We start from the raw sequence: 15,089 nt of genomic DNA on the forward strand, positions 1-15,089 counted from the left end.
GCTTTCTGGGATGAGACAAGACGCAAGGGAATGAAAGGAAAAGGACACTTAAGTAAAGTATGGACATTTTGGCAGAGTTGACCGGATAAGAGTGAAGCACTCTCTAAATGGGCTGTCAAGAATTATTGAGAAAGTCTTGGCATGAAGACAAAACATCTGCCCCAAACTCCAATATACTTTTGTCTTCAATCTGCCGCAGATGTCTCATATTTCTCATCACCACACCACACATTTTTGATCTGTTTTTCTGCAGCGTTTGCAATGTTGCATCAAACGTTACCCATTTAGACCTGATCCACGGTGTCATCTATCAAATTTCAGTTCCATTTTTGACTTTTTTTTTTTAAGATAATTAATTGAGCAAAAGGGTTTCACAGCTAAGGATTAACTGATGACAGGGTTGTCGAACTGACTTCATCATGGTGTAGACAGAAAAATAGCTGAAATCTAAAATGGGTAAGAATACATACGGTGACTAAAGTATCAGCTGTCCACCACACACAAGTTGCCTTTCTTTGGCTAGGTCCTATCATTTGGGCTCCAGCTGGTCTCTCACCCTGTGGTCAGTTTTTGGCTGACCTATATCCCCAAGTTACAACCCATGCCAGTCCACACTGAGGACAGTATGTGCACCATGCTGACATGTCATAATGTGACACCATCATTACAAACAAAGATAACAGGGCAGATAAAAACATCTTCAATAAGCTCTTATTTGCATTCTTCAATTCCAAATCAGTTCGAAAGCATCTTTTCGCCGCTAACTGTTTTTCTGCTCCTTGCTTTTTGCACCGTCTGTTTCGTTGAACACATTTTGGCGTTTGTCGCCTTTTCATTGTCACAGATGCCAAAATTCATCTGAAGGACAGAGCACAAGTGTGATGTACAATCCCGTACTGTATGCATGAGACAGCTACTCATGGAGCATATCTGTCAGCTGAGCTTGGCCTCAGTCAAATGGACACTCACCATTCTTAGAAATGAGACTACTTGCGCCTCAATTATGTAACTGTGATATCAATGCCAGTGCCGACAATTTGTTTGGTCACTATGGTGAGGCCACACAGTACATGGACATGAAGGAATGTAGCACTTGGGGTGGAAATTCTGAGCGTGTAGGCGCCTACACGCAGTTCAGGTGATGTTCGCCTCAGTGTTTGACCGGTTCAAGTTTTGAATGCAATGTTACGCAGAATGGTCACATACCTGTACATCCATTTGCCAGGCACTCGGGGCAAGTTAAAGGGACACTTGAGTGAATCGTTACTTATGACTCAGTTATTGGTTTGGCCCGGAAGATGTCGGAAAATTGGCAACAATGTTGATCCCTGATTTACAGAGTAAATGCAAACGTTTTATTCTGATTCAACACCAAGATAATCAGTCTGCTTTCATGGAGGACTACAGAAATTGGAAAACATTCACAGTTGAGAAGCTGGAATTCTTTGGACAATTCTAAATTAAACAATTCATCAATGATTCTATGCACAGCGCCGCTTTTTATGCGACCACAAAGGTGATCACATGACAAGAGTGGAAGTAGTCTCATCCGGTTGTCTGAGTTTGTGTCTATACAATTCTGCTGCGCAAACACCCCCCAACTCCACCTCCCAATGCTAAACCCACAAACAGTCTGCCTAAACAACAAAGATGACCCTTGAGAGCTTCCTATTTACACTACTTCCCCTTCCACTTGTACACTACTTTCTACACACAGTGCGTCTCTTGTGCCATGGCATGACAAAATGTGAGACTGATGGTTAAGCTTTGTAATTGTTGACTAACACACAGGGCAGTACTTCTTTGCAGTGGTTTAAGTATGCTTTCAAAAGGTAAAACTACATGTCAATGCTTTGCAAAGTACACTAAATACACCCACTCTCGTGCAGAACAAAGTACAGACTGCTGACAATAGACAATGGATGCCATAACAACATGAGAGCCTTCTGCGTTTAGCTCATCATCACAGCCTTCCAATAAACCACCTCTTTTTTGATGTTATGAACTCCAATATGAAGAAATTGGCCAATAGACAGTGACGACAACCTCTGTGTGACAAGCCGTAGTGAGAAACCGCTGTGGCACATTTTAAGATATGAAAGAGAGAGAGCCCAAGCATTGCCAGTAAAGCATTACTCAATGAAACTGGTTTCTAAGACAGAAGAATAGTAAGACAGATTTGATGCCAAGAATAAAGATGACTGAAGTAGAGGGGGCAAGAAAGCTTCATAGCGTGCAAAGAACCGAGCAGAGTACTGAGACAGATCACTGCATATGTTCCCCACATATGTACAACTGCAAGCAGAGAGTGTATTAGCTCTGTGTACTCTGTGTGTGTTCATGGGAGGAGCTGTCAGAGACTGATAGAGTGTCTTTACATGACAAGCAGCTGCTGAGGTCGGGGATGCGCGCTGGGCAAAGTGGAAAATAATGAAGAGAGAACCACTGCCAAACAAACAGAATTCATCTTTATTTGCCAACTGCTGTACGGCAGCCACAACCTGCCACTGACACACCCTCCATATCCCAAACCTGCTCATGCCAAGGTTGACAGGAGAAGAACAGGTTTGGCCACAGCTGCACACCAGGGCAAGTTGTCATCATTGTTTATGTTATATAGCCACACATGTGAAAAATCAGATGCCTAATGCATCGATGGTCTGCGATTTCAACAGAGTTGAAATAATAAAAATTACAGCAGAACATCTGCCGAATCAAGTGAATGATGATTCCCTACATCAAGGTTCACACAAGGAAACCATTGTACACTATATGATGGACTTAAAATGTTATTGCTAGGGGAAAGGTACATGATAGAAATGTACTTCCTCTATATGCAGAAGTCATCTTGGATTAAGAGGCCTCGACAGTAAGCGACTGTCAAGTGTGCCTGGATGGCGGGGATTAATGAAGTAAAAAAAGGAACATAGTTTCTCAGGAGAGTGGTCAGTTCGGTCTGTCTCGACAGGAATGTTGAGGACTATTTGCAAATTATGGAAATATTTTTTGGAGGGGGATTTGAAAACTTTCACATACGCACAACATTGTCAAAACAATCAATGGATCACCCATGAAAAGAAATTGAGAACTAAATTAAGAACTAGGTGTGGCCCAATAAAATATTGATATCAGTTTGATATCAGAAAAAAAAAACTGTATCGGATTATATCGGTCTACATTTAAAATCTCCGATATTAGCACTCATACATATACTGAATGTACTGAAGTAACCTTGAATTGTCATTTTGCACTTCAAAGTCTATAATTTGTTTTTATTGACTTTATTAGGGTTATTTCTCAGAGTCCCTTAGTTGATTTTGTATTCATTTTATTCAAGTGCTGTACATTCTCAAGTTTGAGGCTGAATTTATGTAACCCAAATGTTTGGAAGAAATGGGTCATATTTTTTCAGATCTACTGTTGCTGACGATTATTCTTTGTTTGAATAGTATCACTCGATCAAGTCTCTTATAACATTTCATACCAAAAAATAAATTAAAGCATGTATCATTCCGGCCGATAGTGTATCGGATCAATTTCGGACAGTACTGCAGGCTGCAATATCGGCATTGTATCGGAAGTGAAAAAGTGTTATCGGGACACCCCTATTAAGAACTACGTTGCAAATCTGTCACATGACTTCTGAAGGATTTCAAGCACCTCCAAAAATATTGAAATCTATGTGGTGAGCTACAAACTACTACCGGGTGAAAGCTCACAAACACAGTGAGCGGTATCAGAGAGCATCAGACAAAATCCGGCTCTCAGTGCCCACACCCAGAGGTCGGACTTCCTGAGGGGGCTGCTGTTGGTCTTTGTCCGCGCCTGGCTTGGGGATGAGAGGAAGGGAGCCAGTGCTAACTACATGAACAGAGTATGTGTGTGTTTCTGTGAGTGGTGAGAATCGGATGAGGTGATGGGAGGAGGGGAGGGGAGCGCGGGGGGGATTAGAGAATTTAAACTCCATAGCATTTAGAGGAGGGGGTTGGTGCCTTTTGTTGTCCCCTACGACCCCCCCCCCCCCCCCACAAAGCCACCCCGCCATCCCCTCAGCCCTTTTCTGCCGTGTTCTGCCTGTCGGCTGCAGCTGCAGCCTGCCACCAAGTGCCCTGCATCTCAATGAGCCACAGGCGGCCTGCTACCAGAGGAGAATAGGGCTTCCTGATGCAAGAGGTCACTAGTGAGCCTACGCAACCAGCAACTCGAGAATGCACTGGGCACAGAGTTGTGAGTTGAGTCTCATTATCTCACCGTGCCCATATAAGTCACTTTTAAGCCCACGTTCCATCCTTGACAGGCCGCAGGTTTTGACTCTTCTCCCTTCTCTCACATCCGGCTTACTGAACCCACTTTGTTGGTTCTTCCTGCTCCTATGCAGCTGGATGTGGAACTTCAATGCCAGGGATTTTGGCAGCCGTATCAACAGGTTGTAGGGAAGGGCCACCCCTGCCTCTATGTAGCCTTCTCTATCCCCTCCTTTTACACATCTTTCTCTCCATCACTGTGGTTGCCGCTGCTACCCCAACAGGATAAAAAAGGAAGGAAGCAGGGTGGGGGCACGAGGGAGGCTGCGCCTCTTTCTCACGCTCATAAGAAAGCCCTCGCTTCTTCTCTGTGGTGAGTGACACCTGCTGATTACCATAGAGACTGTGGGTAGTTCCCCCTGCCACACTACGGTTGAGAGTTGCCCCCTTTCTCTGGGTAAACAAGCAGTCTATGGATATGGTTTAACTAACCTGGTCACCGCATGCCAAAAGAGAAAAGCATTTTTAAGCTAATTAGTGCAGCTAACGCTTAATGACCAGGATGTAACACAAACAAGAAGTTTACATGATAATCAAAAGCAATTTCCAGTATATTCAGGATTTTCTAAATAGGTTAGTCAGTATAGATAGAAACGGTAAATTTATGTGGAAGACACACATAGTATAGAGTCAATTATTTTTCTGCAAAGCATCACCGTTATTCACCACACATTTCAAAATCTGGTGCCAGTGATGTGATTGATGTTGGAGACAGAGCTCTCCCTCTGGTCCACAGCCACTTCCGCCATAGGACTGAATTATCAGCAGGGTGATTATCCTAGCAACAGAGGAATGGGGTTCTGGAAGTGGGGGCAGACTTGCAGGATTCCAGCAGGAGGGCGCAGGCAGCGGCAAAATGACTAACTTGAAACAGTAGAAATGGAAGAACTTTATAGTAGGGATGAACAATAACTATCGGTTAGATACCTATCGGATCGATATTGGGAAAAATGGACTCATCTGTCCGATCTGAACAACTGGACCGAGCTGCCTCAAATACACCAATAGTGTCTGGTTACTGTTACTTTAAGAGCGCAAAGGTTCCATGACATTGCAGGTGAATATGGCATTGCCATCACACGCCTTTCGTTTTCACTGAGTGGTTTATTTGAACAGTTTTTGTTTCCTTTTCTTAACGACCCCAAGCCCCCACAGCATTTAAAAATGTCTGGTACAGCTTGAGAACTTGCAGTTGGCAGTTGTACTAACAACCACAAGAAGTTCAACCTGTGGCAATGAAGAGCAGTAATACAATACGGTTGTTGACTATAGAGATAGAGATTATTGCGACATTTGACATGTACCTAAAGAAATGACATTTTTATTACCTAATGAAAGAAGTAAAAAGACGTTCATAAAAATAAATAAGATCAATGTGTTCTTAGCTGGAATTAATTGTAATTCCCCTAGATAATGTCCAACTATTGGGTGGCGATGCACAATTAAGTTTGCATCTGACTAGTCAAATTCTGAGAAAAGCATATAATTCCATGAGAAAATTATTGCATGTCTTTGCGATATGCATATTACATGAGCAAATATTGCGGTAGATTTTTTTTTTCCCGGTATATTGTGCAGCCCTAATATATGTACACAGGCAGTATAGTATACAAAAAAATTAAAGGCTATGAGTATCGGATTTTAAAAGCAGGAAATTATCGGTTATCAGAATCTGTGGTTTAAAAAAAGCAGTTATTGCACATCCTTGCTTTAAAGGAGAAGTCAACCAAATAAATTCTTTAAAAGAACATGTTCTATGCAGGCCCACTAGTCAAAACATGGCATTCTGATTAATATTGCATTTGTGGAATATGAGTTAAGCAGTAAAATCCACCTGTTTTTGTCCATCATGGCTCAGCTTCAGAAAATATGTGATCCGTGATCGGTCGTTACCTTAGCCCTGAGCCGCTGTGATGTCATTTTCAGTTGACAGAAGTGACAAAATGGCTGGCCCCCGAGATGGGTAAAATGGGTGAATTTTGCTGCTTAATTCATATTCCACAAATGCAACATTAATCAGAATGCCATGTTTAAACTAGTGAACGTGCGTAGAACATTTTATTGCAAAGATTATTTTTTGGTTGACTTCACCTTTCAAGTAAAAAATTTGGGAGGACAGCAGTGGATGAAGCAACGGGACGACAAGGAAATACTAAGGAAAGGAAACCAATCTCTGTTGAACCGGTGGTATAGGCAAGCAGGCGGACTCTGCACAGCAAAGTAAGCACAGTAGGCTTGCCGTGAGAAGAGGTGAACAGTGGAGCTGCCACCTCCCTCAGCCTCCTGGTGCCCCTATGATGCATACCAGCAAGCAGACAGCTGCAGCCCAGTCATTTAGTTCTCTCCACCACATTTAGCAAGAAGACTGCTTCCTATTACAGAGAGCAGGGGGTCCATGCCGACGGCCAGAAAGTTTCGGCTTCCCGGTGTGATACCCTCTGCTGCCGGACCCGGCCTAAAGAGCAGGGCTCCAGACTTCCCCTCAAGGGTCGCATTTTGCCCCTAAAATTCGAGTCACTGCGAGTAGATTTTTCATTCACTCACGCTTGTATGACCTGTACATTTGCCCTTTCACAATTAGTGTTATTTAAATATTTTTATTGCGTGACAAGGGAGCGAAAACCCCCGCGAAGAAAAATCCCGACGGCCTCTGTCCTGCGTGTTTTGTGTCACCCTACTCTAACACACCTGATTCAAATGATCAGCTCGTCAGCAAGCTCTGAAGAGGCCTGATAACGATACTGATCATTTGAATCAGGTGTGTTGGGGTAGGGAGACAAAAAAAAATGCAGGAGAGCGGCCCTTGAGGACCAGGTTTGGACACCTCTGCTGTAAACATTGTTAAAGTTGCCTATTGGATACGTTGCCTTTCATTCGTACTCTGTAGTACAGTACATATGTTTTAACTGTCAACTGACAGGATACCACTTTTTAGACGACTACTTCTGGTGATGTAGCTTCACAAAGCCCATACCCCACTGAAGGCGAAGGTTTGAGTTTCTGTGATGGAAGAGAATGATGATTTTTCGTCAGGGTTCGTTCAAGGTCGCAAACGGTTGCCAGATGTTCGGCGACAAATTTAACTCGTTCACTGCCATTGACGGATTTACTTGTCTTGTCACAGTCCAGCCATTCAATCCCAGGAACCTATTTATATTTTATTCATTTTTTTTTCAAACATTAGGGTAAAAGAGGGACTAAATGTCTGGCAGTAAGTGAGTTAACGGTCGCAAATATTTCTTGTCACAAAGAAATGTGTCACTTAGTGGGAGCATCCAGAAGTTAACACATTACAGGAGGATTAGGTTTCTAAGTGCCCCATAAAAAGCCTTTCAATGTAGGTGTGACATTGAGACAGGGCATTACTATATGTGTTGTGAAGATCTCAAAAGTCCCCCCAAAAAATTGACAAACAAACATTACTGATATTATAAATATTCAATATACAGTACTACGTACTATAATACGTACGTAATTATTAGTAGTGTTTAAAAATGTTAAAAAGAAAAAAATATTTAACTCATTCGACCCCAAAGACAAGTGTGTTGACTTTATAAGCACAAACCACAATTATCAATACTTAGGACTGCCCAAATCATTAGAAGGGCAAATTCTTCCGTTACGCTATCATGATAAGCACAGCTGCCGTGGGCTAGTTTTGTCTGTTTTTTTAAACGCACAAAATAGTCACAAAATATAGCAACAATATCTAAGTTGTTTTTTTCTATGCTTTACCCTTACCTCAATTACGTATTTATTTTATCCTATGTTATTTTCACAAGTCCCGGGACTTACTGGGCTAACCTGGGACCTCGCGATTGTATTTCGAGCCATGCCATGTTGATGAAAAAAACACTCCTTGTATCTTTGTATCCTTAGATTTTAAGAAAAGGAAAATTCCTTGAAAACTCAACTTCAAATACAACTTTAAAGGAAAATAAGTAGCAAGAAGGTAAAATAAGGATATACTAAAATAATAGCAATTGAAAAAACAATAAAAACAAATACTGGCTGTTCCTGCGAGTTTTGGCCTCTTAGGGGCAGTGTGGTGCCGCGTAAAGATGGAGTACACACTTAGAATAACAACAGAAGAAAGTTGCAATTTTCATTTTAAAGCTCGAGACAAGCCAGAATATAAATCATGATTACATTTTGATGAATCGTCCAACCCTACTTTGACCTCATAAAGGCTGCGAGAGTTGCTCAGGGACTGTGGATAGGCCGGATGTGGCCCATGAGCCCAGATTTACTGTACGCATCAGTTCATCCATAAGATTGGGGGAAAATAACGCGCACCAAACAACAACAACCTCTGGTGCTCATTTAAAAAACATAAAAAAATTGTTACATGCACCCCTGGTTAATAATGCACAACTATGGTCTGAACTGTTATTAAGTGTAAGTGACAACTATGGTCTGAACTGTTATTAAGTGTAAGTGTAACTAAGTGTATCAAACATTCCACTGCCCACCCCCAAATCCTGGGCCACTCTGTTTCATGCCATCTATTGGACCACCAACATGGTCTTGCTTGGAAGAGCAGGACCGGCAAAGGAGGCAATCAGCTGATGAGGTCCAAATCAGAGCCAAGAGCGGTGAAACTGTAGCATCTCGCACACAACATTCATGCACTCATGAGACAGATTGGGTCACTGAACAATGTTCCGGGAACATCACAGTCACTGTTTAACTTCTGTCTCGTTTTTTTTGTCGGCCCCTCTATCTTTCTCTCACAACATCTAATGCTATGCTCCCTCCTTCCCGAACTCGCGGCACCCATCCCGCTTGAGTTGGAGCCAGCTGAGTCTGCTACCCAATTCCAACAGTTGTTGTGGCCTTCGTTAGTCTAACGAGGGGGCCGGGTCTTTATACTTGTCAAGGAGCAAATGAGTCAAACACACAAGGGCCAGGGAAAAGGAGAGGACAGGCAAGCGCTGTTCTGTTGAGCTTCACTGAATTCTTGGCCAGAGCACTTCCCTGGAAACTAGGGAACCCACAATCTGCCTCTTTGATGTTGGACGATGCTCTGACTTTGACAGGAACTTCTGCTCCACTAGTGGGCAGAGGCACATTTAAAGGGTTCCTCTGGAAATAGAACCTCTAAATAAATAAGCATTGCATATTGCTATACATTAAATACTAATTGTTCTCCGACTGGTAGCGGAATTCCAAAACTGTCTTTCCAAAACAGATAAAGTAAAAACATGTCCAAAGCAGTGTGCACAATCCAGACAATTTACCACTGAAGGATTTCCCAAGAAAGCAGAAAAGGCCATCCCAATGAGCATGCCCTTAGAAGAAAAAAAAATACAGCACATGGCTGAGAATCTTGATCTGTAGTTATTTATTAACTATGTATGTAGTAATAATGGTAAAGCACACCTTTTAGCATGATTTGATTCGGTGGGGGAAGACGGACCTCTCGATGCCGGTGATGATGACGACGCAGCATCCGTCCTTTTTGCCCCGCACTGATTGCAGGGACATAGTCAGCCACTGCTTGGCGCCTGCACCGCTAAGTCTACCCGCCATGCTTAACCAAAGCATGCTCTGAAGTGAAAGGCTTCACCATGGATGCAATATACTTCAGAAACAGCATTTCTTTGGCTTGGCGGTGGGTAAGTCTCGCTCGATTCCAAACCCGGATATGTATTTTAAGCATGTGCGACATCCTCAGTGAGAGGTTGACGTCATTACGCTGGGGTGTGTACCTGTGTTCAAGAGCGCAATTGAAAATCGCCAACTCTTCTACTACCACACAGTCACAACTTAGCAAGAGGCACTTTGGAACTGAAACATGGCACCGATTGATTTCACGTGAATCGGTGCTCTGTAGTACTGACCCAAATTGGTCCCTACCCAAAAAAGTACCGTCTTCTGGACCCATCCCTACCAACAGAATATTAGTATAGAGGCGATAAAAGTGTTGGTCCACCCCCTTCTTCCTTCTGCAGCCCCCTCTCACTCAAGACTTCTGAAATGAAGCTGATGTCTCTCTGATGTCAGCGGTCTATGACGATAAGAGAACTTGACAAGTACAAGGTGGTCTGATGCAGTTGTTTCACAAAAACTGTTAAAACTCATCCATCTCTGCACGTGAACAGTGGAGCAGTCATGCAGGAACAGAAAATGATCTACTCAAACCATTGCAAGGAAGATCTTTAACAAAGTAGTTTGAAGTAAGACCAAGTCCATGTAACAAACAACATGTTTGTGAAGGGTTATGACTTGTAATCAAATGAATGAGCATGGCAGACATTTGAATGTGGTAAAAGCAAACTGTTACAACACCCACATGGAGCTGCGAGGCAACTGGGCGACACCGCCACAGTCAACCCCGCTCAAGGTGCAACCTGGGAGGCGAGATGCTGAGGTGATGGACAGCAAGACATGGCTACTACAGGTTCACCTTCTGTGCGGTGGCTCTGGGGCAAAGACTGCATGACAGTGACGCGACACAGAAAGCTTTGCTGTCAAGAAGTCAGGCGGATGTCCTCCAATCAAATCGCAAAAGGTTCTGGGTGACATTTCATAGGGCACAGCTGCTCGACTGTGACAGTGTGCCAACTCACTGTTCCTGAAAGGTTGTTTGTTTAATGTCACAAGTAGACGGCCGTCACAGCTTGAACCTGAGCGTGCCTGAGCACATTTTCAGCAACTTATTAGTCACTATTTCACGGCTGTTTTAGTTGGGGTTTTTTTTTACCAGTGCTTTTTATTGTATGATATCATCTGTGCTTTTGGGATTATGATTGGGTGGAACAATTAGCTAACTGTGAGGGAGGGCAGAGAAAACAAAGGACAAACACAGTTCTGATGTTTTACAATCAAACAGTTCTCTTCCACTAAGAGGATGTTCCTGTTTTCTCTTTAAACACAGTTTGACGCAAGAGCTATGCAAATGACTCGCAATTACAGCAAAAATCAAAATGAACAAAGGTTAATTTTGATGAAGGACCAGGGTATCGTGACTAACAGAGCTGGTCCGTGTTAAACCATTCAAAAATGGTCTGTTATCTGCTGAGTTTAAGCAACAAGGTAGGTAAAGTGAACCGCTAAGATGCAGGTGACATTCGGATCGTCACGAGAGCATACCCACAGTTAAACACATTTTTCACGGCGACCCCCTTCTGAAACCAGGCCTAGGTGCACCAGGGCCTGCACTCAAGGGGCCCTGCCAGGCACTACCCAAAGAGGCAATGTGGCTCCCCCCTTAGGGTTGGGCACCAGGAACCGAGTGGAATGAGGACTAGCACTTCGGTTCTCCTGGAATCGTTCAGGTTTTAAAATGTTGGTCATTTTGATTCCTAATCCGTCTCGTGGAGGAAGCCACCCAAAACAAAAAAAGTACCAATGGTGTGCGTGCGGAGCGGAGCAAACAACAGACACGAGCGAAGTACAACCAATAGGAAAACCCTCAGCCTAGTGATGCGGACCGCACCGCAGTCAGAATCAGGTAAGTATACAAATGAAATCTGTTTAATACCCAGAAGTTTTTCTTTTTATTTGCACACTTGGCTTGCCCATAATGGGTGTTACGTAGCATGCCATAAGATGCATTTTGTAATTGTATTTTTTTGAGGTTCTCTAAAATAAAGCTCCTGTGTATAATTCAAGCTTGTAGGTTTGCTATTAATATATTTGTCAAAAATATCCATTGAGAAAATCATAGTAAAATTCACAAACACTAGAAAAGTTCATGGAAATAATATCGGACCTGAAAAAAAAAAATCGGAATGGAGAATCATTAAGAACTGGAATCGAATTGGGGAACCGGAATCCGCCAAATTCAAACGATGCCCAACCCCAGTGCCCCTTCCCATGAGTTACCAAAGATTCTGCTCAGAACAGATCGACATCAAGAAGGGCGCCAGAACCGGTGGTGTCACTGTCTTTTTAACTTCCTTGGGCCGGTTGAAACTGAGAAATGATTTTTGCTGCTCTGTACTTGTGACATGTGCAATGACAATAAAATTAAATTTCCATTCCATTGCCATGAGCGGCTTGGGCAATGTCATTCTCAACAGAACCCCTGTGGAAAACCTTATTGCCTGTGCATAACACGGACAAATCTAGCATCCCAGCTGGCCTGAGAATGCCTTGAGGTTGTGCTAGAAGAGCTGGACAAAATGCCCAGGGAGCGGGAGAAACCTGACACCAGATAAGCGCAAGAAGAACAGAACTTAAAATAAAATTTTCATAGTTACAATTGAGTTTGGTCCATATCATGTCTGAAAAAAATTGATCATTGTCTTCCAAAGTAAAAACATCCATCCATTAGTCCAGTGGACAATATTAAATGAAAGAAGGTCTCTAAACGATTAAACAATGAAATTATCTATTATTGTGATGATTAATTGTTGATTATCATTACACCACTAAATTCTAAAAATAGGCTAATTTTATTGAAAGGAAATTGTATTCTTAATTTATCTCTTAGTGAGTTGGTGAGTATAAACTCCAATTTGCAATATTGGATGGTGAAAAAAGTTGCAATTACTTCTACTAACACCCCCCCCCACACACACACACACACAAAAATCATTCAGCTTTACTTGTGAATGTGGTCAATTTGTATTAGTGTGAAAGCCATCCACGTTCGAGGAGACACGTGGAGCCGACTGCAAAGACTCACAGTGGAGTGTAAACCTGTTTCATATTCTTGAAAACCGAGCTTTTTGTAAACCTCTGAGCACATATCTGCGTTTTAGTGCAGATGCTAAATCATTCTCTCTCTTTATACTCTTCATTATGGCTAACCTATATGGCAAAATATATATTAAGACGTCCAACTCGACAGCAGCTCTGGTATGAAGTTCCAGAAAATGTTCTTGTGACCTTCTCCCATCACCATATGCCCTGTGAGCCAGAGCCATGGTTTTGCCCCCTTCCAGGAAAAGCCTGATTCCTTAGCCCAGGGCCTTAAGAGTCATCACTGGTCTCAGACAGTTTGCTTATCACATTTACTGTAGCCTCTGGTGGTGGACTCCGAGGGACAGCTGTGGTTTGAAGGCACACACATAAAGCACTCAATGTCAGCAGGTATGTGAGGAATGCCTCTTCATCCAAACAACAGGACTAACACCCGGCACACCACACAGCTATGTCAGAGCAATGCAATGAAGCACACTGGAGACTGGATGGCTATTTACACTTTAAGATTTCAATAATTATTTGACTTGAATTTGATCACATTACTGTATAACACTTGACTATTAGTTACCTAAGTTAAGGTGAAATGCGAAATATTTCATACCAGTCAAAGATCATGTAAAAAAAAAAAAATCACTGCAAAATCTGAAAAGTGTCGCAATGAGGCGAACCAAAATAAATGTGTTTTTTAGTTTTGGCTTTATATAGCATTTTATAAGAGATGGACAGTTTGGCTAGAAATGCAGGTTAAGACGAGAAATACGCTGTGTTTGACTCGAAATCTTTGTTCAGAAAGAGGTAGTTTCTGAGAATCAGTTTCCTATACTGTATTTGGTTTATTGTGTGCAGCATGACTGCTACTTTGTTTTTATATCCAAAGAGTTGCATGCTTGGGATGGGTTTGAGTGAATGTGGTGATGATGCCTTGGCAATATTCCGCAACTGAATTGCAGCTGTGTAAGTACTATCAATTGAAGGTTATCATCACAGGATATTTCATAAGCATAACATCTGTTATCTTAACCAAACTTATTTTTGAAAGTAGATCACTAGTAGAACAGCTTAAGCTCTCTGCTTTCAGCATTCCATGTCATTGCAGCCACTTGCCAAAATCAAAAAGGTTCACTTTATTTCTCATTAATGTACACTCGGCACCACATGTTGACAGAAAAAAAACAGAAATGTAGACATTTTTTGCTTCCGTCAGGCCACCTTGTCATAAACCCCCGACTGGTGGAGAGCTGCAGTGATAGTTGACTTTGTGGAACCTTTTCCCATCTCCCTACTGCATCTCTGGAGCTCATCCACAGTGATCTTTGGATTCTTCTTTACCTCTCTCACCAAGGCTCTTCTCTCACCATTGCTCAGTTCGGCTGGACGACCAGATCTAGAAGAGTTGTGGTCATCCCAAACTTCTTCCATTTGAGGATTATGGAGGCCACTGTGCTCTTAAGAACCTTGAGAAATTCTTTTGTAACCTTGGCCAGATCTGTGCCTTGCAACAATTCTGTCTCTGATCTCCTTGGTCAGTTCCTTCGATCTCATGATTCTCGTTTGCTCTGACATGCACTGTGAGCTGTAAGGTCTTATATAGACAGGTGTGTGCCTTTCCTTATCAACTCCAATCAGTTTAATTAAACACAGCTGGACTCCACTAAAAGGAGCAGAACCATCTCAAGGAAGATCAAATGAAATGGACAGCATGTGAGTTGAATATGAAGGTGTTTTGCATGGGGTCTGAATACTTATAACAATATGATATTTCAGTTTTTCTTTTTTCATAAATTTGCAAAAATGTCTACATTTCAGGGTTTTTTTCTGTCAAGATGGGGTGCTGAGCGTACATTAATGAGAATTAAAATGTACTTTTTTGATTTTGGCAAATGGCTGCAATGACACAAAAAGTGACACATTTCAAGGAGCCTGAATACTTTCCGTGCCCAATGTACGTCAATGATAAGTACAATGAGTCCAACAGCCAGAGGCTTTTGGATGTTGCATCCTGTCTGGATCCCAGGTTCAAAGCCCAGTACATCAACGCAGAAAACGTTGCCAAAATAACCCGACTCAGACTGAAATGGTGGAATCATCAAGACGTGCATACAGGATAACCAGGTTAGTAGTAACTATTTA

General features: G+C 42.4%; 1 protein-coding gene across 1 annotated transcript in view; it reads right to left on the reverse strand.

Annotated features, from left to right (window-relative positions):
- akt1 (AKT serine/threonine kinase 1) overlaps nt 1–15,089 on the reverse strand; it is a 39,113-nt gene that overhangs the window by 16,220 nt on the left and 7,804 nt on the right. The window lies entirely within an intron of this gene.

Source organism: Filicampus tigris, chromosome 13 (genome assembly GCF_054856515.1).
Source record: "Filicampus tigris isolate MCC_2025a chromosome 13, RoL_Ftig_1.0, whole genome shotgun sequence".
Classification (NCBI taxonomy): Eukaryota; Metazoa; Chordata; class Actinopteri; order Syngnathiformes; family Syngnathidae; genus Filicampus; species Filicampus tigris.